At 42.2% G+C, this 27,533-nt stretch overlaps 1 protein-coding gene across 1 annotated transcript in view; it reads left to right on the forward strand.

The window, feature by feature from the left end:
- Positions 1 to 1,054: 1,054 nt before the first annotated feature.
- Positions 1,055 to 27,533, forward strand: part of LOC142148988 (semaphorin-6B-like) — a 527,730-nt gene continuing 501,251 nt past the window's right edge. The window contains exon 1 of the mRNA XM_075204826.1: positions 1,055 to 1,421. The gene's annotated coding sequence lies outside the window, so the exon portion shown is untranslated. The remainder of the gene's footprint in view (positions 1,422 to 27,533) is intronic.

The following is a 27,533-nucleotide window of genomic DNA, read 5'->3' on the forward strand; positions in this document are numbered from 1 at the left end:
AGCAAATGGAAAAAGTAGACATATATGTGTTACTAGCTAGCACAGAACATGTATATGCAACTAAGATACACCATAAAAATACATTGTATGTTAAGTATGCATTAAGAACATCTTGATTTATGTATTTAAAGAAAAAAATGATAAAAAAATATATAAGGTTTACAACTCATACTTTTAATAATGATTATACTGTTTAGAGTTGTGCACATAATGTTTAGACAGAGTGTAGTTACACCCAGATTCAAATCGAAAAGCATCTTGCGATCTACTTGCGATCTACTTGGATTTGAATATAGTTGGAACTATACCAATGTTATGTACTCTTGTTTAAACACTTTTTGCATTTGGAGTATTTGGACTTGAGTGAAGACCATTAAGTTTATAAAGGCTATGCATCCATAGGTGGCTAATATTTTAAAATACTAATACAATTAATAAAAAATATTGTCACTATTATTTATGATGTATAAACATGCTGGCCATTTGGCTTGTATAATTCTATTTTTAATTATGACTGTATACATGTTTTTCAAACTGGTTGCATTAATATTATAGTTATTAGAGCTGCCTAAATATGTTGGTAATTCTGGCTGCGAGGATGCTAATTATTCTAGACAATAATTAAGACAATTGTAATCTCTTGATATAATATGTTATGTTTACATGCATTGGACTATACCTATAATAAAATAAAGTTCCCTTCTCTGATGGGCTGAGTCAACCATTTAAATTTGCCGATACAAATAATACATGTTTCAACCTCAATAACTATAATAATTACATTAAACACAATCTTCATACATCAGTTGACATTTTACATTGCATGTTTAAGACAGGTATGTTTGATTGCAAAATATACAATATAAGTTCCTTTAGGGCATACTGAAACAGTCTTTGCACATACACCAATCATAAGCTGTCAGAAATAACCAAGTTGGAGGCTGCAATCAGCTATAATAGTGAACTACATGCATACACGTATAAATCATTCACATAAATATCATAGGTAACAGATACTGAGAGAAACAGATCTGAGAGAAAAGGGAGGGGAATTTTAGAGAGGACCATAAAGGAAAGAGAGAAACAGACAGCAGATGCATGAAAGGATAGAGTGAGAGAAAAAGAGTACCCTGGCGGCAGAGATATTCAGAGAGGATTCAGATGGAATGTTGAAAGCAATATTATGAGGCAAGGTTATAACTGAAATAGAAAATACATAGGATACAAGGGTGTGGGTCTCTCCATCAGATCAAGAGAAATCGAGGGACAATGGGGGGGGGGGCGTAATTGACGCCCACAGAGACATACAGCAGCGTGTGACTAGACCTGAAAGAAAGGATCTTCTGGTGACATTATGGTGCACAGCTGATATGGGTACCCGCAGTATCTATACATGATACAAAATGTAACAAGGACAGAAGGTACATTAGTAATGTGTGTCAATCAAGCGTTATTATGGTCACAAATGATTGTACTGCTGGCTTTTTGTAGGTCCGTGTCGATATGTAATTATAATATCATGGTGCCTGAATGCGTATCTCTTTGCTCAGTTTAATGTTGCTAAGAGCGCATTCTTGTAAATAGAAATTATTCGTATATTGCGGATGTTCTTGTGCTTTGATAAAATTAACCTGCATAGTGTCAGACCAAGCCTATATTATACGATTTTGTTTGTGTGTGTGTGTGTGTGTGTGTGTGTGTGTGTGTGTGTGTGTGTATATGTATGTATGTATGTATATATATATATATATATATATATATATATATATATATATATATATCTGTGATTAATGCACAGTAGATTGCATGTAAATACAGTATACGTTAATCTGTTATTATATATTCCCAACACTGTTACTATGTATCTATGTTTTTATGAGTACAATACCACGGTTACTTTGACACTATGGTGATGTGTGTCATTCTCATAATTATGTATCAATCTTCTTGTGTCACTGTATGTGGTGCTTTTTTAAAAATCAATGCCATTCTGAGAACTGCATGTATGAGAAAAGAAAAAGACATTTAAAATGCATGCGCACCAGGGACATAACGATTATTTAAAATATGTGGTGTACCCTGTCTGAATATCCAAAATATCGGGCAACCGCTAGATGGCATTTTTTTCTGCTCGCATTGAAATAGCTGCAGCTGTGATCCGAACACCACAGATAAACATTCCCTTGTGACAGTTTTGTATATTATAACCTAAGTGAATGTTTTCAGTTCCTTTTAATCGAAAATATCTTTTCTCATAATTTCTCCTAGTTTTCAAAACGAAATAATTAATTTAGTAGTATTTTTAGACTGTTTTCTTAATAATAACAATAACAGTTAGCAACCTTTGTAAGATATATTTGGAACTGTTTAAACTTATCCATTTTTGTGTATTACACATTCAACTTCTTGTGCCCTGATTTGACTGGTCATATGATAGGGAACTCAAGATGTATCAAATAGTATTTTGACCAAAAGTAGTATCTATTGCTGCACACTAAATCAGTGGCGATAATTCACTAATGCACCAAAGTTTGTTGAATTCAAGTTCATCTGTAACTTGTTCAGTCATGCATGAAAACTGTGGATACATGCCGCTAAGTAGGGTTTGTTCTGACCCACCATATAAAGAAAAATTAGAACAGCAAAAATGGTCTTTATTTAAACTGAAACTATGTTGTCTAAAGCTGGCTCCATGCTGATATTGGCAGATATATTAGACAATCACCAAATATTAAAATGTATGCACCCAAATCGAGCCAGATAATAATCTAATAAAAACCTAGAAGAGAGCCAGCTGATAAGGCTCTTGAATGGCTAGACTCTGCCAATTTGGCCACCTATGTTTGTGACCAAATTGGCCACTGACCATGACTAATTTGTGTATGTTCCTTTGCCCACAGTATGGTGGAATTATATACAACAGTAAATTCCACTTGAGGTGTACACAGTCCAGGCCTTCAAAATTTTCAATAGACAATCTCAGCGTGGCAACTGTCAGAGCTGCTGAAAACAGAGTCCAACTCCAGTATATTCTTATACGTTATTAGTTCAATTGAAATTTCTAAACTTGGGAGTTCATAGTAGAGTACAGCTGACCAAAAACCAAAGCTGGCCTACTCTATTCAAATATTCTGCAGTAAACAATTATGATATGGAAAACATAGATCTTTCAAAAATGTTAGCTAGGATAATTATATCAGGTACAAATAATGCTATGAATATTCTTTATAACCGATCCTAATACTGAAGAGGACATCCTAAAGAACAAGTGCTTTGTTTGGAACCTAGGGATCACATAATTTAGGAATGCAAAACTGGGACACCAATGGGATCTGAAGTTTGAATAAAACACAGCTCTCTCAAGACCAGCCAGCTTCCCCAGTGTTGGTCTCAGTGCACAAATGATACAAACAAGCTTTTATGCATGATACTCCTCCCCCAGCCCTAGCTTGATGGACAGATGACACACCCACCTTCCCTTTAAGAGAAAACGCCCATCACTGGCTCAGTTTGCACTAACAGACACACCCTGTCTGTTTGCTGAGAGGAAATCATGTAAGTTAACAAACTTTAAACTACACATAAGTCTTCACTTGGTTTAACCTGAATCTAGGTGCATAACTGCGCCAATGTCTTACTCTGCTTGTATGTTTTCTCTGCATCTTGTCAGATAAATGACTCCCTTTGTTACAATATATATATATATATATATACAAGTTAACCCGTGCATGATACTCATGCATTCTAGTCAAATCAAGCTACTTAAGGTGTTAAAAAGGTTCTTGTCATGCATTTGGGCCATAGCCCAGGCCTCAACCACCAACCATTCCCCACTGTCACCCCCGGCAACCACCAACCACTCCCAACTGTCACTTCTCCTTCAAGAAATATATATATATATATATTTTTTAAATCTTTATAAACACTTTTAACAATTAACAAATTAAATTAACAAATTAAAAACATCTTAGTATACCAAATTTCAGCCCTTTCTGAATTTTTTTTCCCACACACACTAAGAATTTAGTAGGTCAGTGTATAACTCCGCCCAGCAGGTGGCGCTGCAGTTTGGTTTTATTTTTTCCACACACACACACACACACACAGACAGACAGACAGACTAACACACGCCACTAGACATTTATATTATAGATATATAACAAATTTGGGGGAAAAGTAATGTCTGCATCTGAGAAACAGGGGAGGTGCCAAATCTACCCCAGGGCCCACAACTATTCTTGATTTTACAGAAGAGGGCTGTTTTTAAGAGTTTGCAATCACCTATATGCTGCTTACTGGATATCACTGTCTCGTATTAACAGTCAAATAGCAATTTTCATTACAAAGCTTGACTAGATGAAACAGAAACATGAGTATCTGCATACGAATTCAACTCCCACATCATAATAGCAGTGCTGGAGTTACCATTAGGTGAACCTAAGTGGTAACCTAGGACACCAATGCTTAGGTAGTGCTAAAACACTGATACACATAATGTCACATAGTCAGTGTTTGTCACACACCAGGATCTCAGGTTCTGTCACTTACCTCTTCGCTGCCTTTCCAAGTTGTCCCTGCTGTCCTCAGGCTCTGCTGGTTTTAGACCCCTCTATAAGGTGCTGTCCAGTCTGTCTCCACTCCAGAGATCCCTCCAGAATCAGAGTATTGGCACGGCATCTTGGATTCGGTCACATGATTCTTCTCAGTCAATCAGGTGATAACATCTCCATTTCAGATTCCCTCCAGAACCATTTCATGGGAGCTGCCATCTTGGATATTGTCGCCTGATCAATCTCGGCACTTCATAGTGCCTCTTCTGCCCAGCTAACTGCAGCCTCCAATCAGGAATCAACGTCAACTATAAAAGGACTTGCTGGAACCTTTACCTGCTGCCAGTGCAACGTGGTATTTCAGATGCCAACCTGTCTCTCAGCAGTTTGCTATCTATCTTGCTACAGCCTTGCTATACTTGCTATACTTACAGTGCAGTCTGTATTCTGGCTCCATTCTGATTCCAGCACTCTGGTTCCATTTCAGTTACAGCAATCCTGTTCCAGTATTCCAGTTACAGAATTCAGGTTCCAGATCGGGTCAAGCAATCCAGTTTCTGTTTGCTATATTATGCTAGTGTAATCACCATCTGCACCAGTTCATTCACTACATGCAGAGGAACATTATCAGGCCACATAGCTTTGTCCATGTAGTCACCAGTCCAGATCCAGAGACACAATCCATTCTGAATACTTACAGATCCTCAGGCATGACTGTTTGCACTAGCCCAAAGAATCCTGCTGGTGATCTGCCCCAAGGAGTGGGTCCAATCCAAAGCCTGATGAATCGGCTTGTGAGCCAGGAAACCGCACAGGGGCAAATCATGCGGTTCCTTCAAGAATTGTCCTCCCGCCTGGATAGCATTCAAACTAATCTCAGTTGAAGTGACTCTTCTGTTTCTGTACAAGATCCACCTGTTCAAGTTCCTGCCAAGGCTTCTCATCTGCCAACTCCTGCCAAGTTTGATGGTGATCCAAAACTGTGCAGGGGGTTCCTGAATCAATGTGAGATCCATTTTGAGCTACTGCCCAGCAATTTCCCCGCAGAGAAAGCATAAGTTGCGTACATTATCTTCCTCCTATCGGGACAAGCATTAGCCTGGGCATCTCCATTGTGGGAAAGAGCAGATCACCTGCTTTCCTCATGTTCTAGATTCACAGCAACCTTCTGCTGAATCTTTGATGAGCCTGGCAGAACCACATCAGCATCCTTAGAAATTCTACGCCTTCAACAAGGCTCTCGTCCTGTGGGCCAATACCTGGTTCAGTTCCAAATATTAGCTTCTGATTTAAAGTAGAATGATGAGGCCCTGATTGCAGCCTTCTGGAGAGGCTTGTCCATTAAAATTAAGAATGAGCTATCTGCCTTCTACACTTGATGAAATAATTTGCCTGTATACTAAAGTTGATTCGGCAACGTGCCCTGGAGAAAGGAAGGGGTGAAAGTTTTAAGCAGCTTCACCAACTTTGGTCCCGGCAGCACTCACTGCCAAGTGATGAGCCCATGCAGGTGAACCTCGCTTGTTTACCCAAGGAGGAGCATCAGAGACAACGACTGTCGAACTTATGCCTTTATTTTGCAGCTTCGGGATACTTGCTTGATTTCTGCCCCAAGCTGGTGATGGAGAAGCTGGGTTAGGAGTAGGCAATTCTTCTCAACAAAAATCTGATTGTGTACTAATAATCACTCTTGAACATGCTCAGTGAACAAAGAACCTCTCAACTCTTCTTGATTCTGGTGCAGCTGGAAACTTCATTACTGCCACAGCTGATCAAGAATTGCAGTTACCCACAGAGCTGTTACTTCGACCGTTCTACATCATAGCAGTGGATGGAAGTTGCATCTCAACTTATCACCCACCAGACTCATCCTGTCGAGATTAGAGTGGGGGTTCTACACTCAGAATTACTTAAGCTTCTTATCATTCCCAAAGTTTCACATTCCTTAGTTCTAGGTTTACCTTGGCTATTGTTACATAACTACCAGATTGATTGAACTACATCTCAGATTACATCTTGGGGTGTGTCTTGTAAGAACTCTTGCCTCCAGCGTGTTATACCACTTCGAACCACAGTCTACTCTGGTCAAGAGCTTCCACCCTTACCTTACAGGGAGTTCTCCGATGTCTTCAGTAAAGTTGGTGCTGACTCCTTACCACAGCATAGAGAGTGGGATTGTCTTATCGATTTGATGCCAGGAAAGACACTTCCTCTGGGACATACTTACCCGCTCTTTCTCCCTGAGACTAAATCAATGTCTGAATACATCCAGGAAAACCTTGAGAAGGGGTTTAGCCATCCATCTTCCTCACCTGCCGGAGCAGGTTTCTTTTTTAGATTACATTTAAGAGGGGCTTACAATTTAATTTGAATTCGGGCAGGGGATGAATGCAAGACTGCTTTTAACACTCGTGATAGGCACTATGAGTACCTAGTCATGCCATTCGGGATGAGTAATGTCCCAGCGGTATTCCAGCATGTCAACAAAATTTTCCATTACATCCTCTACAAAACAGTTGTCGTCTACCTGGATGACATCCTTATCTTCTCCAGTAATCTGGAATCACATCGTGCACATGTCAAGGAGGTTCTTTTATGACTTCGTACCAACCGTCTCTTTTGTAAATTGGAGAAATGCACTTTTGAAGTCCCATCCATTTCTTCTTAGGTTGTATTATTTCTGGTGACTTACAGATGGACCCAGAGAAGCTCAAGGCAATTCTTAACTGGCCTCTTCCAACCCCTCTCAAGGCGGTCCAATGCTTTCTGGTTTCGCAAACTATTACAGAAAATTCATTAAAAATTTCTCCACTCATGTGGCACCTATCAAATCCCTTACCAAAAGCTCACTCCAATTGGTCTGAAGAAGCTAAAGTAGCATTCCATTGCATTAAACAACTCTTCATTTCCGCTACAGTTCTTCAGCCTGATTTATTCCGACCTTTAATCCTGGAACTGAATGCCTCTGCAGTAGGTGTAGCTGCTTTATCTCAACATTTTGAAGATGGATATCATCATCGCTGTGGCTATTTTTCTTGCAAATTCCTGCCGGCAGAGAAAAACTACTCTATAGGAGATTAAGAAATATTAGCCATTAAGTTGGTTTTGGAAGAATGGAGACATTTGTTGGAAGGTGCCAAATATCCCATCTCTGTTGTCACAGATCATAAGCACCTTCTGTACCTAAAGTCAGCCCAGTTTCTCAATACAAGACAAGCTAGATGGGCCTTATTTTTTCCAGATTTGACTTCAAAGTAACCTACCGGCCAGGATCCCAGGATTGTAAGTACCGAAGCTCTTTCTTGTTCCATGGTTCAAGATGAGGATCTTTGCCTCACTCAAAAAGGTCCCTTCATCAATCCTGTGTCCTTTTCTACCACCAATATTGTTTCTACACACCTCTAGGAAAAATTTTCGAAGCGCCAGCACTTCGCAAGAAATTGCTGCAATGGGCTCATGCCTCCTGATTTTCCAGACATTCTGGAGTTTAGAAGACTTTCAAATTTCTCCATAGATCCTATTGGTGGCCTACTCGCAAGAAGGACATCCAAGAATTCATAGCTTCCAGTTCCAGGTGTGCCCATCCTAAAATATCTCACCAGACACTCCATTGTCAATTCCTCACCAACCCTTGATTCATCTGTCTATGGACTTCATTACTGATCAACCTGTTTCTAATGGGTTCAACACCATCTGGGTTGTAGTTGACAGGTTCTCCAAGATAGCCCATTTGTCCCTCTCACTGGACTACCCTCCGCTTCAATGCTGGCCCAATTGTTTAATCAGGAGATTTTCAGGCTTCACGGCTTGACTTCAGATATAATCTCTGATTGTGGGGTTCAGTTCATGGCCAAGTTCTGACTTTCTTTGTGTTCAGCTCTTCAAGTGAAGCTCATGTTTTCATCTGCCTATCACCCGCAAACAAATGGCCAAACTGAAAGGGTGAATCAGGATTTAGAAACTTTTCTTTGCATATTCATCTTCACAAGACAACTCAAAAGAACTCTTACCCTGGGCAGAATTCTCCCACAATAATCAGTACCACTTCTCCTCTGGGTCCACACCTTTTTTTACAGTCTATGGTCTTCATCCCAAAATACCTGATTTCCAGCCTCTTCATTCTGCCATTGTACCTGCTGCTGACCTTACGTCAGTTCTCTAAAATATGGAAGGAAGTCCATTCTTCCCTGTAAAAATCTTCCTCCAAATACAAAAAATTTGCTGATCGCAAACGTTGAGCAATACCCAGTCTCAAACCAGGGGATAGAGTCTAGCTCTCCAGTCGCAACCTGAGGCCATAGTTACCTTCCATGAAATTTTCCCCTGACTACATTGGTCCATTTCCCATAGAGCGAGTCATCAACCCAGTAGCTTGCAAACTCAAACTTCCTCCATAATAGGAATAGGTTTCATTCTGCACTCACTAAGATTCCTAAAATCCAAACTCAATGAGGAGTCGCATATGAAGTGGAAAGGATACTCGATTCACGGATTCATCATGGTCATCTTCAGTGTCTTATTGATTGGAGGGGTTACGACCCAGAAGAACAAGCCCGGATTAAAACCATTGATGTATATGCTCCACGCTTGGTCCATATCTTGCATGCAAAATCCCTTTGAAGCCCAAGAGGTGTCCATTGTCTAGCCTCAAAAGGTGGGGTACTGTCACACACCAGGATCTCAGGTTCTGTCACCTCATCGCTGCCTTTCCAAGTTGTCCCTGTGGTCCTCAGGCACATTGGAACCACAATAGATTAGGTTCCAATGTGCTTTCTGTGGGTGTTTTGTGTGGCTTTGACAGATTTGCGAACCCTTGAAAGTATTTGTTACTGATAATGTTAAAAGAAAAATACTGATAACTAACACTTTTACTGTTATGCTAATCTTATACAATCTCCATGGAAGAGCTTTTGTTTCATTTTATGTTTCAGCAATAAGGGTAGTAGGGGTTTTGAAGATATGGGGCGATTTGAGTTGTTATGTACCTTTGCCATTTGAATACAGGCAACCAAGTAGCCAACTAAGAAGCATCATTACTAAGGGATACATCAGAAATGTTCAAACAGAAAGAGAAAAACAATATAATGCAAAACTGTGTGTATAGTGAAATAAAAACTGTACTCAAAAACTCAAAATATACTCACAAAGGTGAGTAGCAGAGGAAGTTTTAATTTATCCAGCGTGACAGAGAAAAAATATATAGTGCAATAAAGTTTAGTGAAATTAAACAAAACAAAAACAAAAGGAAAGGAAATATGCTCGTAAAAGATAGATGAGAAAAGCATATAAATAGCAGCCACAAACAGCTGAAAGCATCCTGTGAACCATGTTTCATAAGTTTGAATCACAGGACTGAGGTGTTCCTCCAAATAGTCTTGCCGATTAGCTTTTTCAGAGATTGTTCACCTAATCTGCAACACCCATATCTATAGTGTCTTAAAAATGACCAATTAACTTAGGCCAAAATCATTAATGCTATATATAGGAAATACACATATATTTGTAATAAACTATAAGAGTGAGACTTCCTCATAAAACTACTAAAATTAATAAAATATAGTTAAACTGATCATATTCTCAAAAATATATATCTAGAAGTTAATATTAATAAAAAGTGACCACACAAAGTGTCCTTATGAAATTATAGGGCCTCACTTAGAGTTGGACGCAAAGTCCGTTTTATTTGCAATGACCACAAAACCACTATCACGCATGTGCAGCAAGCACCATATCCGCCTACATCTCGGACGCAATTTACACTTGCGAAAGCTTGCAGCTTAGCATGAAGGAAAGGGCGGAACGTGGAATTGTGAAGACGTGAACTTGTATAATATAGACACATGGGGTGTGACCCCATTAGTAATTCCTAGATGCAGTAAGGCGCAGATTCAAAATATGTCAAATAAGAGCTAAAAATGTGCGGCAGGAATTAGGTGACACAAGTAGTTAGCTAGCTGCACGAACTGATCACAGCTCGATAGGGTATTACGAGTGGGACACAACTGGGGTTGCATGCCACTCGTAATACCCTACCAAGCTGCGGCACACTCCCACTCCTGCATGTCTTAGACGCACATTGCGTCCGACTCCAAATGAGGCCCATAGTGTGTAGGCTGACATTTTTTGTTTGCTCTCAATTTTATTACTGTTTCTTTTATTTGCAAAATTGTTATTCAAATTTGTTTGTTATTCTTATTTATTTGATGGTCAATTAATTTGTAGAGATTTGAATGTATTCATTTGAGTGGTTCTAGTTGAATTGTGGAAGCTTTTCCATTTCACTAATTGTTGAAATCATACTACCACACGCTTACATTTTTTCCCCTCTCTTAAGTATGAGTAATCTAGAAAATCTAGAATTGCATGTTCTGAAGTTGTTCCTAGAGATGCTCCTATATGCCCTTGAACCACTAATAGATGCATTCTTTGAAGTTTATGGGGCCTATTTATTAAAATACTATTAATTGTGACAACTTTAATTTTTTATTGCCCACATTTAAAAGATATGGTTGAGGCAGCTAAGCATTTCTCAACTGCCCAGGTGATACTGGCCTTGAGAGATAATAGTTTTATAAGTGCCTTCACCAACTGAAAGGGTAGTGACTGACTTAGTTAACTTATTATGTTACCAAGAGTAAATCTTGTGAATGAATTTCAAAATATGATAGATGATGTTCTTACATATCTATTGCCGTTCTCTAAAACAAAACAATAGTAATGAACTAAAATGAGGCTAGAAACTGTAGAGAAAGAAAATATGGAGCATAAATTAAAACATATTTTAGAGGGATAGGAGATAGGAGGGCTTATTTAAATAATCAAGTGAAACAGTGATACAGACATACCACCCTTCCTACTATTGGCAAGATTATCATTATTATTGTTTATTTATATCATGCCATCATATTATGCTGTGCTGTACAGAGAATTGGAGTTAAAGAGAGAAAAAAAGAAATGATCTATTGGGGCACTCAAAATGGATTGATTTAAACTTTATTTACATATATACTAAATTCTGTTAAATACTCTTTATTGGTATATTTAAAATATTCTAATAGCGAAATATAAAAATTGGATAGTTGATGAGACTAATAGGATATCACAACTGGTAAAAAGGACAAAATAAATTGTCCAAACACGTTACTGCATAGTAACCACTGAGCTTATATAATTTTCTAAATGTGTTTGATAAAATTAGTTCTAGTGGTAAATCAATACCCTGTTGGTAACATTATAGAGCAGTGCTATGTATATAATCTCTTATAATGGAAATATAAATAAATATATAGCATCCTAGGTAATAAATATGCCAGTACTATGTCCCAGGCAAAACTGTTGGTTGGAATACCCCAGCTGGTCAAGATACAAAAGCCTCTTTGTGATTCAAACCTAAACCATAGGTGATTGGACTTGAATCTGACAGAGTGGGGGGCATTAGTATAACTCCCAGACTATTACCTCATGTCTATATAGGAGTGTGTTTATCAACACCAAATGCACTATTTGCTTCATTACCCAAGAGGCATACATATGCAGCTAAATGGATCCGTTAATGACTGTCTTTCATATAGCCTAATAAGTAGCTTAAATCACCTTTTATATACGAGGGATGATCTAATTCACTTGTCCCCACTTGCTATATCGAGACTGCATTATTGCAGTATCTACTGTTCGGGAAACTTAATGGTGTTTACTTATTGCTATTATGATCCCTGCTCCTCCAGCGGGGAGGGGTCAGTGAAAGCAGTCAGTTCTGATATTGTAACGTGGGTGCTAGTGAGCAAGCAGCCATGTAGTACTGTAGTTCACTTAAGATCTGGGAGTTATACTAATGCCCCCCACTCTGTCAGATTTAAGTCCAATCACCTATGGTTTAGGTTTGAATCACAAAGAGGCTTTTGCATCTTGACCAGCTGGGGTATTCCAACCAACAGTTTTGCCTGGGACATAGTACTGGCATATTTATTACCTAGGAGGCTATATATTTATTTATATTTCCATTATAAAAGATTATATACATAGCATTGCTCTATAACGCTACCAACAGGGTATTGATTTACCACTAGAACTAATTTTATCAAACACATTTAGAAAATTATATAAGCTCAGTGGTTACTCTGCGGTAACGTGTTTGGACAATTTATTTTGTCCTTTTTACCAGTTGTTATATCCTATTAGTCTCATCAACTATCCAATTTTTATATTTCGCTATTAGAATGTTTTAAATATACCAATAAAGAGTATTTAACAGAATTTAGTATATATGTAAATAAAGTTTAAATCAATCCATTTTGAGTGCCCCAATAGTGTTAGGAACTCTTCCAGCCGGCACAACACAACCCGGAGTCTACTCTGTCAGTCAGGTGTTCACTGGAGCCCCTGATGGTGGGGACAGACTGGGCTGCAGACTGGCAGAGGGTCGTGAAGTGTGTACCGGCTGGGGAGAACCCAGGCAAGAAGAGTCAGGTCCACGCAGAGGTCAAAATGCCGGCAGCAGGTATCAGTATCGATGAACAAGCTGAGGTCAGAGGTCACAGGCAGAGAAGCGGAACGGGTAAACGAGCCAAGGATCAGGGTCACAGAAAACACAAGCGAAGTCCAATACAAAGCCAAGGGTCAAACACGGGTAGTCAAAACGTAGGTAACAGGATACAGGAACTGGAACAAGCAGGTCAGCAGACTGGAGCACAGAAGCTATAACCGGCAATGAGGCAGCAGACCTCATTGCCTTAAATACAGACACAGACCAATCAGCAGTTGAACACACTCCTGCAGGCTAATTTACTAGTATCCAGCAGGGCCAATCAGGGCTTGCCCCTGACCTACACAGTTGCAGGCTAATGCCTGTTTAATAAGCCTAATCAGCCCACAGGCTGCCTGCTATGCGCATGCGCCCGGCTACCAGCACCGCCGGGACGCAGCGCTAGTGTACTAGCGTCTGGCCGTTGCCCTGGTAACGGCCGGACAGGAAGAGAAAATGACGTCCCGGTCGTCAAGGTGACGGCCGGGACGCTGGGGCGCATGAGAAGCGAGCCGCGGCGGCTGTGAGTACCGCCGCGGCTCGTGACAGTACCCCCCCCTTGAGGAGGGGTCAAGGGACCCCGACACCCAGGTTTTCTTGGAAATTTCCTGAAGAATTCCTTCAATTGATTGGGAGCATGGAGTTGTCTCCGCGGAACCCAAGAGCGTTCTTCTAACCCGCGGTTCCTCCACTGTACCAAAAAGTGCACCTGTCCTTGCACTTTTTGGGAATCCAAGATTTTCTGAACACTGTACCTCTGTGGCTTGCCTGACGACTGGGCTTGAGCTGGATAAAGAACTGGTTTTAACAGAGAACAATGAAATGTGTTTGGAATTCTTAACGAGCCCGGAATTTTTAACCTAAATGCAACAGAGTTCACCTGCTTGATGGTGAAAAACGGCCCGATGAATTTAGGGCCCAACTTCTTGCAAGGTTGCTTCAGCCTGATATTTTTTGTAGACAGCCAGACTTTCTGGCCAACCTTAAGAGAGCAGATGGTACGGTGTCGGTCCGAATTTTTTTTTTGCAACAAGTGAGGCTTGTCTTAAAGATGAGTGCACTTTCTTCCAGATAACTCTGAGATCCCTGGCAGTGGAACGGATCTCCTGGATACCAACGGACTGGAGAGAATACAAAGAGTTCGATCTGGGGTGAAAACCATAATTGCAAAAAAACGGAGAGGTTTTGGTGGAGGAGCGACAGGAGTTGTTACAGGCAAATTCCGCCCAGGGCAACAAGGAGGACCAGTTGTCATGGAACTCCGACGTGTAGCATCGCAAGAACTTCTCCAAAGACTGGTTAACCCTTTCCGTCTGCCCATTTGACTGAGGGTGGTACGCTGATGACAAACTAATCTTGATTCCCAGGAGGGTACAGAATGATCTCCAGAACTGCGCAATGAACTGAGAACCCCTATCGGAGACGATGTCTGTAGGGAGTCCATGGAGGCGAAAAATGTGTTGAATGAACAGGACGGCCAAACCTCGAGCAGAAGGAAGCCTGGCTAGTGGAATGAAATGCGCCATCTTGCTAAACCGGTCTACCACGACCCAAATGGTATTGTGTCCCGCAGAGGGTGGTAGATCAACTATAAAGTCCATGGATAGATGTGTCCAAGGTGTAGCAGGAGCGGCTAACGGAACCAACTGCCCTACCGGGCGAGTCCTGGGAACCTTGTTCCTGGCACAAACTTCACAGGACAGGACGTGACCTTTAACGTCGGCAGACAGAGAGGGCCACCATACGGTACGGGAAAGTATCTCTAGTGTTTTGTAGATGCCAGGATGTCCAGCAGTCCGACTGTTGTGTGCTTCAGCAAGAACTGTCTTCCTTAAATGAACTGGGACAAACAACCGTCCTACCGGAGTGTTGTCAGGAGCTAACTTCTGAAACCTTTGTAAGGTAAAGCTCAGATCTTGAGTTAATCCAGCATGGACCATGGATACAGGAACAATGGGCTCTGGGTTAGTGACTGGGGCATGATGTGCCAGAAAACTTCTAGACAGAGCGTCCGCTTGAATATTTTTAGAACCAGGACGATAAGTGATAATAAAGTTAAATCGGGTGAAGAACAGTGACCACCGAGCCTGACGGGGGTTTAGGCGTTTAGCTGACTGAATATACTGCAGATTCTTATGATCCGTTATAACGGAGATCTGGTGTGCAGCGCCTTCCAACCAGTGTCGCCATTCCTCAAAGGCCCATTTAATTGCTAGCAATTCTCGATTTCCCACGTCATAATTGGTCTCCGCTGAGGAGAATTGGCGGGAAAAAAAGGCACATGGATGCAAGCGGTGAGTCTGAGGATCCTTTTGTGACAAGATAGCTCCAGCACCGACGTCAGAAGCATCTACCTCGAGAATAAATGGTACCTTTGGGTCCGGGTGTCTGAGGACCTGAGCGGACACAAAAGCTTCCTTTAAGGTTTTAAATGCATTTATTGCTTGCCGTCACCAAACAGCTGGATCACCCCCTTTGCGAGTCAAGGAAACGATAGGAGCCACGATGTCAGCAAAACCGCCAATAAATCTCCTGTAATAATTGGCGAATCCTAGGAATCTCTGGACCGCCTTGAGGTTATTGGGTTGTACCCAATCCAGGATTGCCTGGACCTTGGTGGGGTCCATGGAAAAACCCTCTGAAGAGATTATATAGCCAAGAAAGGATACCTTCTTAACCTCAAACTCACATTTTTCGAGTTTCGCGTAGAGATGATGTTCCCGTAGTTTCTGTAGGACTTGTCTGACATGACTCCGATGTGTCGGCAATGAATTGGAATATATGAGAATGTCATCTAAGTAGACAACAACAAAGTGTCCCAGGAACTCACGTAACACCTCATTAATCAAATCCTGGAACACAGCAGAAGCTTTACTAAGGCCAAACGGCATGACCAAGTATTCGTAGTGGCCCGAGAGCGTGTTGAACGCCGTCTTCCACTCATCACCTGCTCTAATGCGTATGAGGTTATAAGCACCACGAAGGTCGATTTTTGTGAAGACCGTTGCTCCTCTTAATTGATCAAAGAGTACAGAGATGAGAGGAAGCGGATAGGTGTTTTTAACTGTAATCATATTCAGTCCCCGATAATCGATACATGGTCTGAGTCCACCGTCCTTCTTGGACACAAAGAAGCACCCAGCCCCTACTGGAGACTTAGATGGCCTGATGAAGCCTTTCTCCAGATTTTCATCAATGTACTCCTGCATGGATTTGGTCTCTGGACCGGAGAGAGAATACAAACGTCCCTTGGGTAGTTTAGTACCTGGAATTAACTCGATGGCACAGTCGAACTCCCGGTGTGGTGGTAGAATATCAGCAGCCTTTTTAGAGAAGACATCCCAGAAGTCATGATACTGGGAGGGAAGCTGCTCTGGAATGGACCGAACCACACGTAGAGGTACTGTCAAACAGGACTGTGAACAATGAGAGCTCCACTGGACAATCTCTCCTTTTGCCCAATCTATGACAGGGTTATGACAGGATAGCCAAGGATGACCTAGAATCAAAGGCACTGACGGGCATTCAATGAGGCGAAAGACTATAAATTCGGAGTGGAGAGCCCCAATCCTCAATTGTAGTAGCGGGGTCTCCCAGGTAACCTTACCGCCTGGCAATGGAGCACCATCTAAGCCACATACCGTGATGGCGGATTTGAGTTTAACCCGCGGAATTCCAGCAGAGCGGGCAAACTCGAAGTCCAAGAAGTTACCTGCAGCTCCACTATCAATGAAGGCCGCCAGACCCACAGAACAAGCACTGAACGTGAGCTGTGCAGGAACCAATACCGCATTTTTTTGGGAGACAATTTGTAGACCTAAGTGAACTCTCCCCTAGTTCCCTAGGCATGCTCGTTTCCCGACTTGTTTGGGCAAGAACGGGAGAAGTGGCCTCTTGCGCCACAATATAAACATAAGCCTTGTGACCGTCTCCTGTCTCTTTCCTCAGAGGAAAGACGGTATGCTCCCAATTGCATTGGTTCCTCACCATCCTGGGAGATAGGAACGAAGGCGGATGGAAGTGATGACGTTTCCTTTTCAGTTTTCCGCTCTTTATATCTCCTGTCAATTTTAATGGAGAGGTGCATCAGTTCCTCCAGAGAGCTAGGAGACGGGTATTGCACCAGCGAATCTTTAATCTGTTCAGATAGGCCGACACGGAACTGACTACGTAAGGCAGGGTCGTTCCATCCACTGTCAGGTGACCATCTACGGAATTCCGCGCAGTATTCTTCTGCCGACCGTCGGCCTTGTTTCAAGGACCGTAGGTGAGCTTCCGCGGAGGCCACTCGATCCGGGTCATCATACAGTAAACCCAATGCCTCAAAGAAGGAGTCTACGGACTGCATGGCCGGACTGGTCTGTGGCAAAGAAAACGCCCAGGACTGGGGGTCACCCTGTAGAAGGGAAATAATAATCCCAACTCGTTGCTGCTCTGAACCGGAGGAGCGGGGTCTCATCCGAAAATAGAGCTTGCAGCTCTCCCTGAAGTTCCAAAACAAGGTTCTATTTCCGGAGAACCGATCCGGTAAATTCATTTTGGGCTCGCAGATGGGATCTGGAGGAGATTGTGAAGCTTTTGTGGCTTCTTCTTGAACAGATATACGCTCAGCCAATCCCTGCATCATCTGATACAAAGACTCAACATGGCCTGCTAGGGTTTGTGCCGGAGACGGTGTGGATCCACTTGCGTCCATCCTAATCTTGTCTCCGTGAGTGGGCCGTTTATAATGTTAGGAACTCTTCCAGCCGGCACAACACAACCCGGAGTCTACTCTGTCAGTCAGGTGTTCACTGGAGCCCCTGATGGTGGGGACAGACTGGGCTGCAGACTGGCAGAGGGTCGTGAAGTGTGTACCGGCTGGGGAGAACCCAGGCAAGAAGAGTCAGGTCCACGCAGAGGTCAAAAGGCCGGAAGCAGGTATCAGTATCGATGAACAAGCTGAGGTCAGAGGTCACAGGCAGAGAAGCGGAACGGGTAAACGAGCCAAGGATCAGGGTCACAGGAAACACAAGCGAAGTCCAATACAAAGCCAAGGGTCAAACACAGGTAGTCAAAACGTAGGTAACAGGATACAGGAACTGGAACAAGCAGGTCAGCAGACTGGAGCACAGAAGCTATAACCGGCAATGAGGCAGCAGACCTCATTGCCTTAAATACAGACACAGACCAATCAGCAGTTGAACACACTCCTGCAGGCTAATTTACTAGTATCCAGCAGGGCCAATCAGGGCTTGCCCCTGACCTACACAGTTGCAGGCTAATGCCTGTTTAATAAGCCTAATCAGCCCACAGGCTGCCTGCTATGCGCATGCGCCCAGCTACCAGCACCGCCGGGACGCAGCGCTAGTGTACTAGCGTCTGGCCGTTGCCCTGGTAACGGCCGGACAGGAAGAGGAAATGACGTCCCGGTCGTCAAGGTGACGGCCGGGACGCTGGGGCGCATGAGAAGCGAGCCGCGGCGGCTGTGAGTACCGCCGCGGCTCGTGACAAATAGATCATTTTTTTTTTTCTCTCTTTAACTCCGATCTACTAGTTATCAATGATCGGGTGCACCGATCCTCAATGTGTAAGGATAATGTCATTTAGGCAAGACTGTTACATACATTTTTGAGGGAATATATGGATTACCTGGTGCGGTTTGTTGAAGTCGTATAATTGGATGAACGAAAGTATATTGGTTTAATATTGGTTTGCCGTGCGTATTGCGAAGCGTACGCCACGTGCTACGTGACGTGGTGCGTTCGCACGGTAAAATACGCACGCACACACTCGCATTACAACAGTTAGTTATTTATATAATTTCATATTGGTTCTGTTACACTGTAATTCAGGAGCAGATAGTATTCGGTTTATTATTAGTCTATCTATATATATATATATATATATATATATATATATATATATATATATATGTTGATTATATGTACATTGTAGTTAAAGGTTTAGGTAATAGGAAAGGTGTCATGCCTGATATCATATTGAAGCCCTAATCATCAGCAGCTGTCCGGTGCAGTCGGCGAAGAGATCGCACATTGCATACATTAGTTATTGATATTAGAGAGTAAAACCTTTGTGTGATACTGGCTATGAAAAGGAGCAGACCCCCTGGAGAGAAGACCCCCACCTTTGGATTCCTTAGATTGAATCAACCTATTACCTGGCTGGCCTGGACCCACCCAACGTCTGGACCTATAGAAACAATCTACGTCATCTCTTTTGTTCACAATGAAACACTGACTGTATATATATTAGCTGCATCTCACTGGGGCCTCAGTCAACTATGACACAATATTCTATACAGAATATTGTCCATCGGGTCCGGTGGGTGCGCAGCGTGCGCAAGCGATTACATTTGGTATGTACTTATTTTTTGGTATTGGCTGTGCTGTACTGTACTTTATCATGATATAATAATGTATTGAATTGTTGACTATTTACATCTGTTAAAAATAAATCACTTTGTGCTTTGGACACACATTCAATTGATTGGGCAATGCTTATTTTAAAACGATAGAATTACTTTAATAGGTTTCTTCCTTGTCTGTATAGAGAATTATTGCCATTCAAATTACCGTATATACTCGAGTATAAGTCGACCCGAATATAAGCCGAGGCACCTAATTTTACCTCAAAAAACTGGGAAAACTTATTGACTCGAGTATAAGCCTAGGGTATGAAATGCAGCAGCTACTGTTAAATTTAACTTTTTATAGATGTTTTCATACTGTGTAACTTTACCTAGATTGCATCACATTAGGCTAATGGCTACCTGGTACACCATTATTATGCCAATTTGCTAATCAATGAACTGTAGACTATGATCCAGGTTTGGGCAACCTTCAGCTCTCCAGTTCTTCTGGACCATAAGCAGCTGCCACAGGCTGAAACTTGTACAACAGGTGCTACAAGTTCTCTAAACCTGATAAATGCCTCCATGACAGCTTACAGAATTCTGCCCTTAATAGTGTCTGGACATCATATATAAAGAGGGGACGTAATTATGAGAACACAGGAATTGTTCTGTAATTCCTTTATAAAGTGTCTTCCTAAGTTTAGTTATACTGAGAGAGAACCATCTCTAGAGTAAATGGTAATGTAAATCCATACATTGCAGTCTCTTATCTGTTTTCTGATGTTAGGCAAACTTTATGTCTCTGCGGGGAATCAGCAGAGGTGCCGATCTAGTGATGATGGCTGACAGTGTGATATTAGCCTCTTGCCTGTGGCGTTGATCAGTGCCGCTAGGTTTGTGCAATTTTTCACTGATGTCGCCTCTTCAGTGGATAATTGGTATTTTAGGTCAGAGAGATCAGCGACAGGGTGGACGTTAAATGGTCTATCTATCTCAGCTCCGGTGTTCCGTAGCGGCAGTAGCAGATTACAGTGTGCCAAGTATGTATGGGAGAGCAAAAGAGGTAAGTGTCAACGATCAATTCCAACTTTAAACTGTATATGACACTCGCGGCAGGTATAGAATCAAGGGCGGGTAGAGTCAGTCACAGCTCTATTCCAAACTAGCAGCTCTCTATTACTGGCGCTGCTCTTCTCCCTCCCAGCCTGGATAAATTCGGGTAAATAATGCCCTGTCACCCACACTTCTCCTTCGCTGGTTTTTAAGGTGTTTGTTAAACCCCCCGTATAAGTAAGCGCCCCATGCTTGGGGACTAGAGGATGATGCGTCCCAGGCACTGCACTCACCTTTTGGGTCTATCTGGAAGCCGAAGTTGCAGTGAAAAGTGGACACCCGGAGCCCAAGACGCAGACGATCAGGAACAGCAGTCTGCAACGGGACCCGGGAGAACTGCTGCGCATGCGCAGTCTAATGCCGGGCAGCATCTAAAAGAGTGCTCAGCTATTCCCGACGTGGTGTCAGAGGTCACTCTGCACAGGCCACACCTGCACCACCCACCTTGCCCGCTCTGCTGCAGCCTGCATTGCACTAAATACGGAACCTTCTCTCCCCACTAGGGATGCCGCTCATCTACCTCACCCCGAGCATCACTCGAGTATAAGCCGAGGGGGAACTTTTTCAGCACAAAAAATGTGCTGAAAAACTCGGCTTATACTCGAGTATATACGGTACTCCCTGTCCCATTGGAGCTTACAGTCTAAATTTTCTAACACACAAGCACACATACACTAGGGTACATTTTAGTCAGCGGTTAACTAACCTGTCAGGATTTTTTTGGAAAAAAAAATGGAGCAATTGGAGGAAACCCACACAGGGAGGATTATAAAAACTCTACACAGATAGGGCGCTTGTCAGAATTCAAACTCAGAATATCAGTGTTGTGACACAGCAATGAGAACCACAGTGCCACTGCTGCCCATTTAATATGAATTTAGAGCAAACATAAAAAACTATCCTTCTATAGTTTTAATTAGAGATGGTCACTGACCCCCGTGTTTTGGTTTTGGATTCGGTTTTGGATCTGGATTACCGTCGTGTTTTGGTTTTGGTTTTGGTTTTGCAAAACCGCCATTGCGTGTTTTGGTTTTGGTTTTGGTTTTGTTTGGTTTTGTTTTGCTATTTTTTGGGAAAATCCATGTTTTTGGGCCTAAATTAACCCAATTTAGTGCTCCAACTGTTTTAGAGACAAGTAATCTAATTGTTGAGGTAATAAATCATCCAAAAAAACAGTTTAATTCTTCGTTGGTAGGCCTATTCTACACACAAAACAGATTGTCTTCCTCTCCATCTATGCATATTGGCAATGCAGCCATCGTCTTTGAATGTATATTACACCCTACACTTATAGTTAAATATGTAAAGAAATGGAAAAAGCCAGTTTGGTTTCTGTCTCTCAAGGCCCCCCTCCACTTGTATAAAATACCAAAAAATTCAGCCATTATAGACTGTACAATATTAATTGACATGGAGAAAGCCAGTTTGGTTTCTGTCTCTCAAGGCCCCCCTCCACTTGTATAAAATACCAAAAAATTCAGCCATTATAGACTGTACAATATTAATTGACATGGAGAAAGCCAGTTTGGTTTCTGTCTCTCAAGGCCCCCCTCCACTTGTATAAAATACCAAAAAATTCAGCCATTATAGACTGTACAATATTAATTGACATGAAGAAAGCCAGTTTGGTTTCTGTCTCTCTAGGCCCCCCCTCCACTTGTATAAAATACTAAAAAATTCAGCCATTATAGACTGTACAATATTAATTGACATGGAGAAAGACAGTTTGGGGTCACTCTGTCTCTCTAGGCCCCCCTCCACTTGTATAAAATACCAAAAAATTCAGCCATTATAGACTGTACAATATTAATTGACATGGAAAAAGCCAGTTTGGTTTCTGTCTCTCTAGGCCCCCCTCCACTTGTATAAAATACCCAAAAATTCAGCCATTATAGACTGTACAATATTATGAAAAATGGACAAAGCCAGTTTAGGGTCACTCTGTCTATGACACCCTACCCTTAAGGATAAATTGCCCTAACAGCAGCCTTTCAAGATGGTATGTGATATGGAAATGCCACAAGTCCCTTTCCTCTTTGGGGGTAGATTGCACCCTACACTTACATAGAAAGTTTTAAAAAGATGTTATCGGCATCATCTTCAGCTTAATCCTCACCCTCATCAGTGTGTACGTCATCATCACAGACTATCAATTCATCGCCGCTTGAATCCGCCATTAGAGAACAGTCAGTGCTTGGATGTCTTGGATGGTGAAGGCCTTCCTCGTGGAAGATGTAGTTCATTTTTATAAACATCATTTTCTCCACATTTTTGGGAAGTAACCTTCTACGGCGATCACTGACTAAGTTCCCTGCTGTGCTGAACACTCGTTCAGAGTACACACTGGAGGGTGGGCAGCTTAGGTATTGCAAAGCAAGTTTGTACATGGGTTTCCAAATGGCCTGCTTTTCTTCCCAGTAAGGAAAGGGACTGTCTGACATTTCCATATCAACTACCTCTTGAAAGTAATCCTCCACCATCCTTTGCATGTTTATACTCATATTGGATGGAGTTATGGGCAAAGTGACACATTTTTTTGAAAAATCCTTCAAACCAGCCCAGATGTTAAATTGTTCTCGTCTGCCACCTGTGTCTTCCCTGCTTCTTTTTTGGAAATTTAATTTTTTACGAGTGTCACGAACGCGCTCCCAGCTGCCGTGACGTTGGGGTGTTTGCTGTATGAGGTCACACACGATTTCAGCCCGCAGTCTCTCTCACCTATCACACAGGTTCTTAGACCTACGGAATCGCCCCCAAACACAGCGCTCTCACACCCCCAGACACTTCAGGTACAGCCACCACCTATTGGTTATGGGCAATAGGACCCCAATATACTGTCCCACGCTGGCACACAGGCTCCTAGTTCCACAAACTAGCAAGACTCACACCAGCACCCACAGGGTTAACTCTTCACACCTCCAGACTGTTACACAAATGTACATACAAGCACACACAGCTTGTTAATCAAATGTATCAACCAATCACACACTGGGTAACCTGGACAAGCAATCTCTCTTCTACACAGGCTATGGATTCTTTAGAGTATCAAGGACGCAACTTATTAAATTTTAGATTTAATATACAAAAGGTACAGGGCATACAGATATAAAGAAAAATAATGAATAAACAAATAATAAATTTGACATAACAAGCAAAACAGTTTAAAATAAAAGAGATAACGTACAGAGCATTACTTACATATAATAATCTGTATGCCTGGGGCAGGCAGAAATGATGGACAGTCCTTCAATTAGATTGATCCCCAAAAGTCTGACAATTTGTTCCCTCAGAACACAGATTTTTAAGCAACCTCAAATGGGTGCGGCATTCACAGGGGCAGGGTTAATGCTAATCGGGGTTGTGTCCTGGGACACCTTTTCAAACCAAATTTACCTGTTGCCTGATTTATTAACCAATTCTACAATGTGATATATTTGTCCTGGACAGCGTTACATCGATCCAATCTTATCATTAACAAATCCCTTATGACTTTGTTCATCTTTTCATATCAAACATGCCTAAGTACAGGGCATTCGCAGAGCTTCCACTCCTTTTCTTCATTTCTCTGTGGGGCAGAATTCTTAATTTACCATATGAGCTGCCCTTCATCATGCTATTGAGGAATAGGTGGTTGATCTCTGCTTTTATTGATTTTAAGTGGCATATTTTAAAACTGAATTCTTTCTGTCTATACAGTATTACATATAGGCTATGTTATCCCCTGGCCTCATTGAGCCAGGCCACATGCTGAGCGGTACCTACAAGTCTATTCAAGTGTCACAAGCGAACAGTGCTATGTCCTGGAAGCTGCTAACAGTGGCCGGCTTATCTCCTCACACTGGGATGTAAAAACCTCCAAACACCATTACATCAGACGCTGCGTCTTTAACTGTTACACTAGCTTATCAATGGATTCATTTGATACAACCTATTTACCCTGCAGTTATGAATTATCCCTTGTAAATAAATGCAAGCTCTCTAATTTACACCTAGGGGTTAGTTGGTGTTTATACTACCTATTGAGGGGAAGTACTAGCTAGGGAAATACATGATCAAATACAATGGATGTCTGTGATCTGCATATCTAAAGCTGGTCTCTGCACAAAGGGTTTACCTAACTCAATTACATGTTCTTGGCCTCATTTGGTCACACCTTTATCTGAATTGACCATCAGGTTAATTTAGGTATTCATGCAAAGATTTATTTGGGCCCTGACATCCAATATTCTATTTCAGCATATCAGATCTAAGCTTTATCCTGACAACGAGCAACAGCTTGAGAAAGTGAAGGAGGACACGTCGTCAAGCCGAGGCCCAGTTCAGCGGCCAACTTGCTGAGCAATAGCTCCTTGCAAAAGTTCACATCTCGCTCATTTACAAGTAAAGACTCAATGTAGGTTTTAAACCTTGGATCAAGCACAGTGGCCAAAACGTACTGATCCGAGTTCAAGATCTTAATAACTCGAGGATCATTGTGAAGCGAATTAAGTACTTGATCGACAAGGCCAACATACTTTGCTGAATTGCTTGCTTTCAGCTCCTCCTTCATTTTCTCAAGCTGCTTTTCCAATAGTCTAATTAAAGGAATGACTTGGCTCAAACTAGCAGAGTCAGCACTGACCTCACATGTCACAACTTCAAATGGTTTCAGCACCTTGCACAGCACTGAAAGGATTCCCCACTGTGCAAGAGTGAAATACATCCCCCCTCCTTTCCCAATGTCATGACTTGTGCAATATGCTTGGATGGCTTTGCGCTGTTCCTCCATCCTCTGAAGCATGTACAGGGTGGAATTCCACCGAGTTACCACCTCTTGCTTAAGTTGGTGGCAGGGCAAGTTAAACTGCTCTTGGAGCTGCTGTAATCTCCTACATGCTGTGGCTGAATGCCTGAAATGGCCTGAAATTTTACGGGCCACCGAAAGCATCTCCTGCACCTCACGGTTATTTCGTAGGAAGCTCTGCACCACCAAGTTGATGGTGTGAGCAAAACAGGGAATATGTTGGAAATCACCCAGCTGTAATGCTCGCACTATATTGTTGGCGTTATCTGAAATGGCATACCCTGGGGAGAGTCCGAGTGGTATAAGCCATGCATCAATCACATCTCTCAGTTTGCGTAACAAATTGTCAGCCGTATGCCTGTTAGTGAAGCCGGTGATACAAAGAGTGGCCTGCCTGTGACAAATGTTACGTAGTGGTGTACATGCTGCTGCTGTTCCTGCTGGTGAAGGTGAATGACCAACCCAGTGGGCTGTCACAGTCATATAGTCTTTGGTTTGGCCACTTCCACTTGTCCACATATCTGTGGTTAAGTGAACAGTGGGCAGAATGGCATTTTTCAGCGCAATCTCTACATTTTTACACACTTTTTGGTATAGTTGTGGAATAGCTTTACGGGAGAAATGGTGTCGCGATGGAATTCTGTAACGCGGACACAAAACCTCAATTAACTGTGAAAAACCAGCTGCGTTTATTGTGGAGATTGGACGCAGATCTAACACTAACATTGCAGCCATGGCGTCTGTGATTCGCTTGGCGACTGGGTGACTGCTGTCATATTTGCTTCCCCTCGCAAATGATTGTTTCACAGTTAATTGCTGAAATGTAGGACTGCTCATTTTATTCACCTGCCTCTGGGATGACGATTCACCCCCAGCAGCAGCAACAGCAGCAGCAGGACTAACGCTTTCTTCAGAGGAATCAATAATAGTGCCGGAGTCATCCAGCCTTAAGTGGGATGCCGGGCTAACTCCGAGCGCTACTGAGGATATTGATGAGGATGGTGTGGTGGGTGTATTTTGTAGCCGTCGGTATGTCGGTGAGCGGAGGGTCTTAGCTGATGAGGGAGTGCTTGTATTCTTTTGGGAAGAACTTTCAGCTTTTCCCAACACTTTGCCATGAACTCTCGTTAAATGGCGTAACATAGACGAGGTTCCAAGATGGTTAAGGTCCCTCCCTCGACTGACTGTGGCTTCACATACACTACAAATGGCTATACAATTGTTGTCTGGATTTGGGTAGAAATAATTCCACACATAAGAAGTGGGTTTTTTTGTTTTATGCCCAGGCATGACAATGGCCTTTTTCTTGTCACGTGCCAGAACTGCTGCCACTGGTGCAGGACTTACACAAACAACCTCATTCTCATCAACATCCTCATTAGCGCCCTCGTCGCCTACACAAATCTCCCCCTCATCCTCTTCTAATTCCAAAGTGGCATCCTCAATTTGGGTATCACCGGCTACACTCGGGCTATTAAGGCACACATCAGCAGAATGCTCACGATTAGACATCCCACTGTTGGATGGACTCTCCACAGGGATTGTTGTCATTTGTGAATCAGAGCAAATATTCTCCTGTAATGCCTCACTGTTATCTTGCAGCTCGGCTTTGACGCGTAACAGTAGTTGTGCACCAATTGTAGGCTGGGTAACTTTTTGGGATCTGCCACTAATAGCCAAAGGTGAAGGCCTCATTCTCTCTTTGCCACTGCGTGTGTAGAATGGCATGCTTGCAATTTTTTTTTTATCGTCACTTAACTTTTGCTCAGTTACACTTCTTTTTCGCTTCAATACAGTAAATTTTTTTTTGGTTTTTGTTTTTTGCACTAATTTGAAAACACTCTGTTGTTTGACATCGCCTTGGCCAGATGACGTACTGGGAACACTAACATCAGGACTGGTGACAGAACCTGGTTGCTCATTTAGATCATATGTGGACTGCTTTGAATCCATTCTGAGCGCAAACCACTGGGGAGTGCTAAAAATTATTTAGTAGATTCTGCTGACAGTTATGACTTTTGACAGCCAGAAATATTAATGCACAATTAGGGAGGACACCCCAAAAGCACTGAGGAGTGCTAAAAATTATTTAGTAGATTCTGCTGACAGTTATGACTTTTGACAGCCAGAAATATTAATGCACAATTAGGGAGGACACCCCAAAAGCACTGAGGAGTGCTAAAAATTATTTAGTAGATACTGCTGACAGAT

The sequence above is a fragment of the Mixophyes fleayi genome, chromosome 1, assembly GCF_038048845.1.
Source record: "Mixophyes fleayi isolate aMixFle1 chromosome 1, aMixFle1.hap1, whole genome shotgun sequence".
Lineage (NCBI taxonomy): Eukaryota > Metazoa > Chordata > Amphibia > Anura > Limnodynastidae > Mixophyes > Mixophyes fleayi.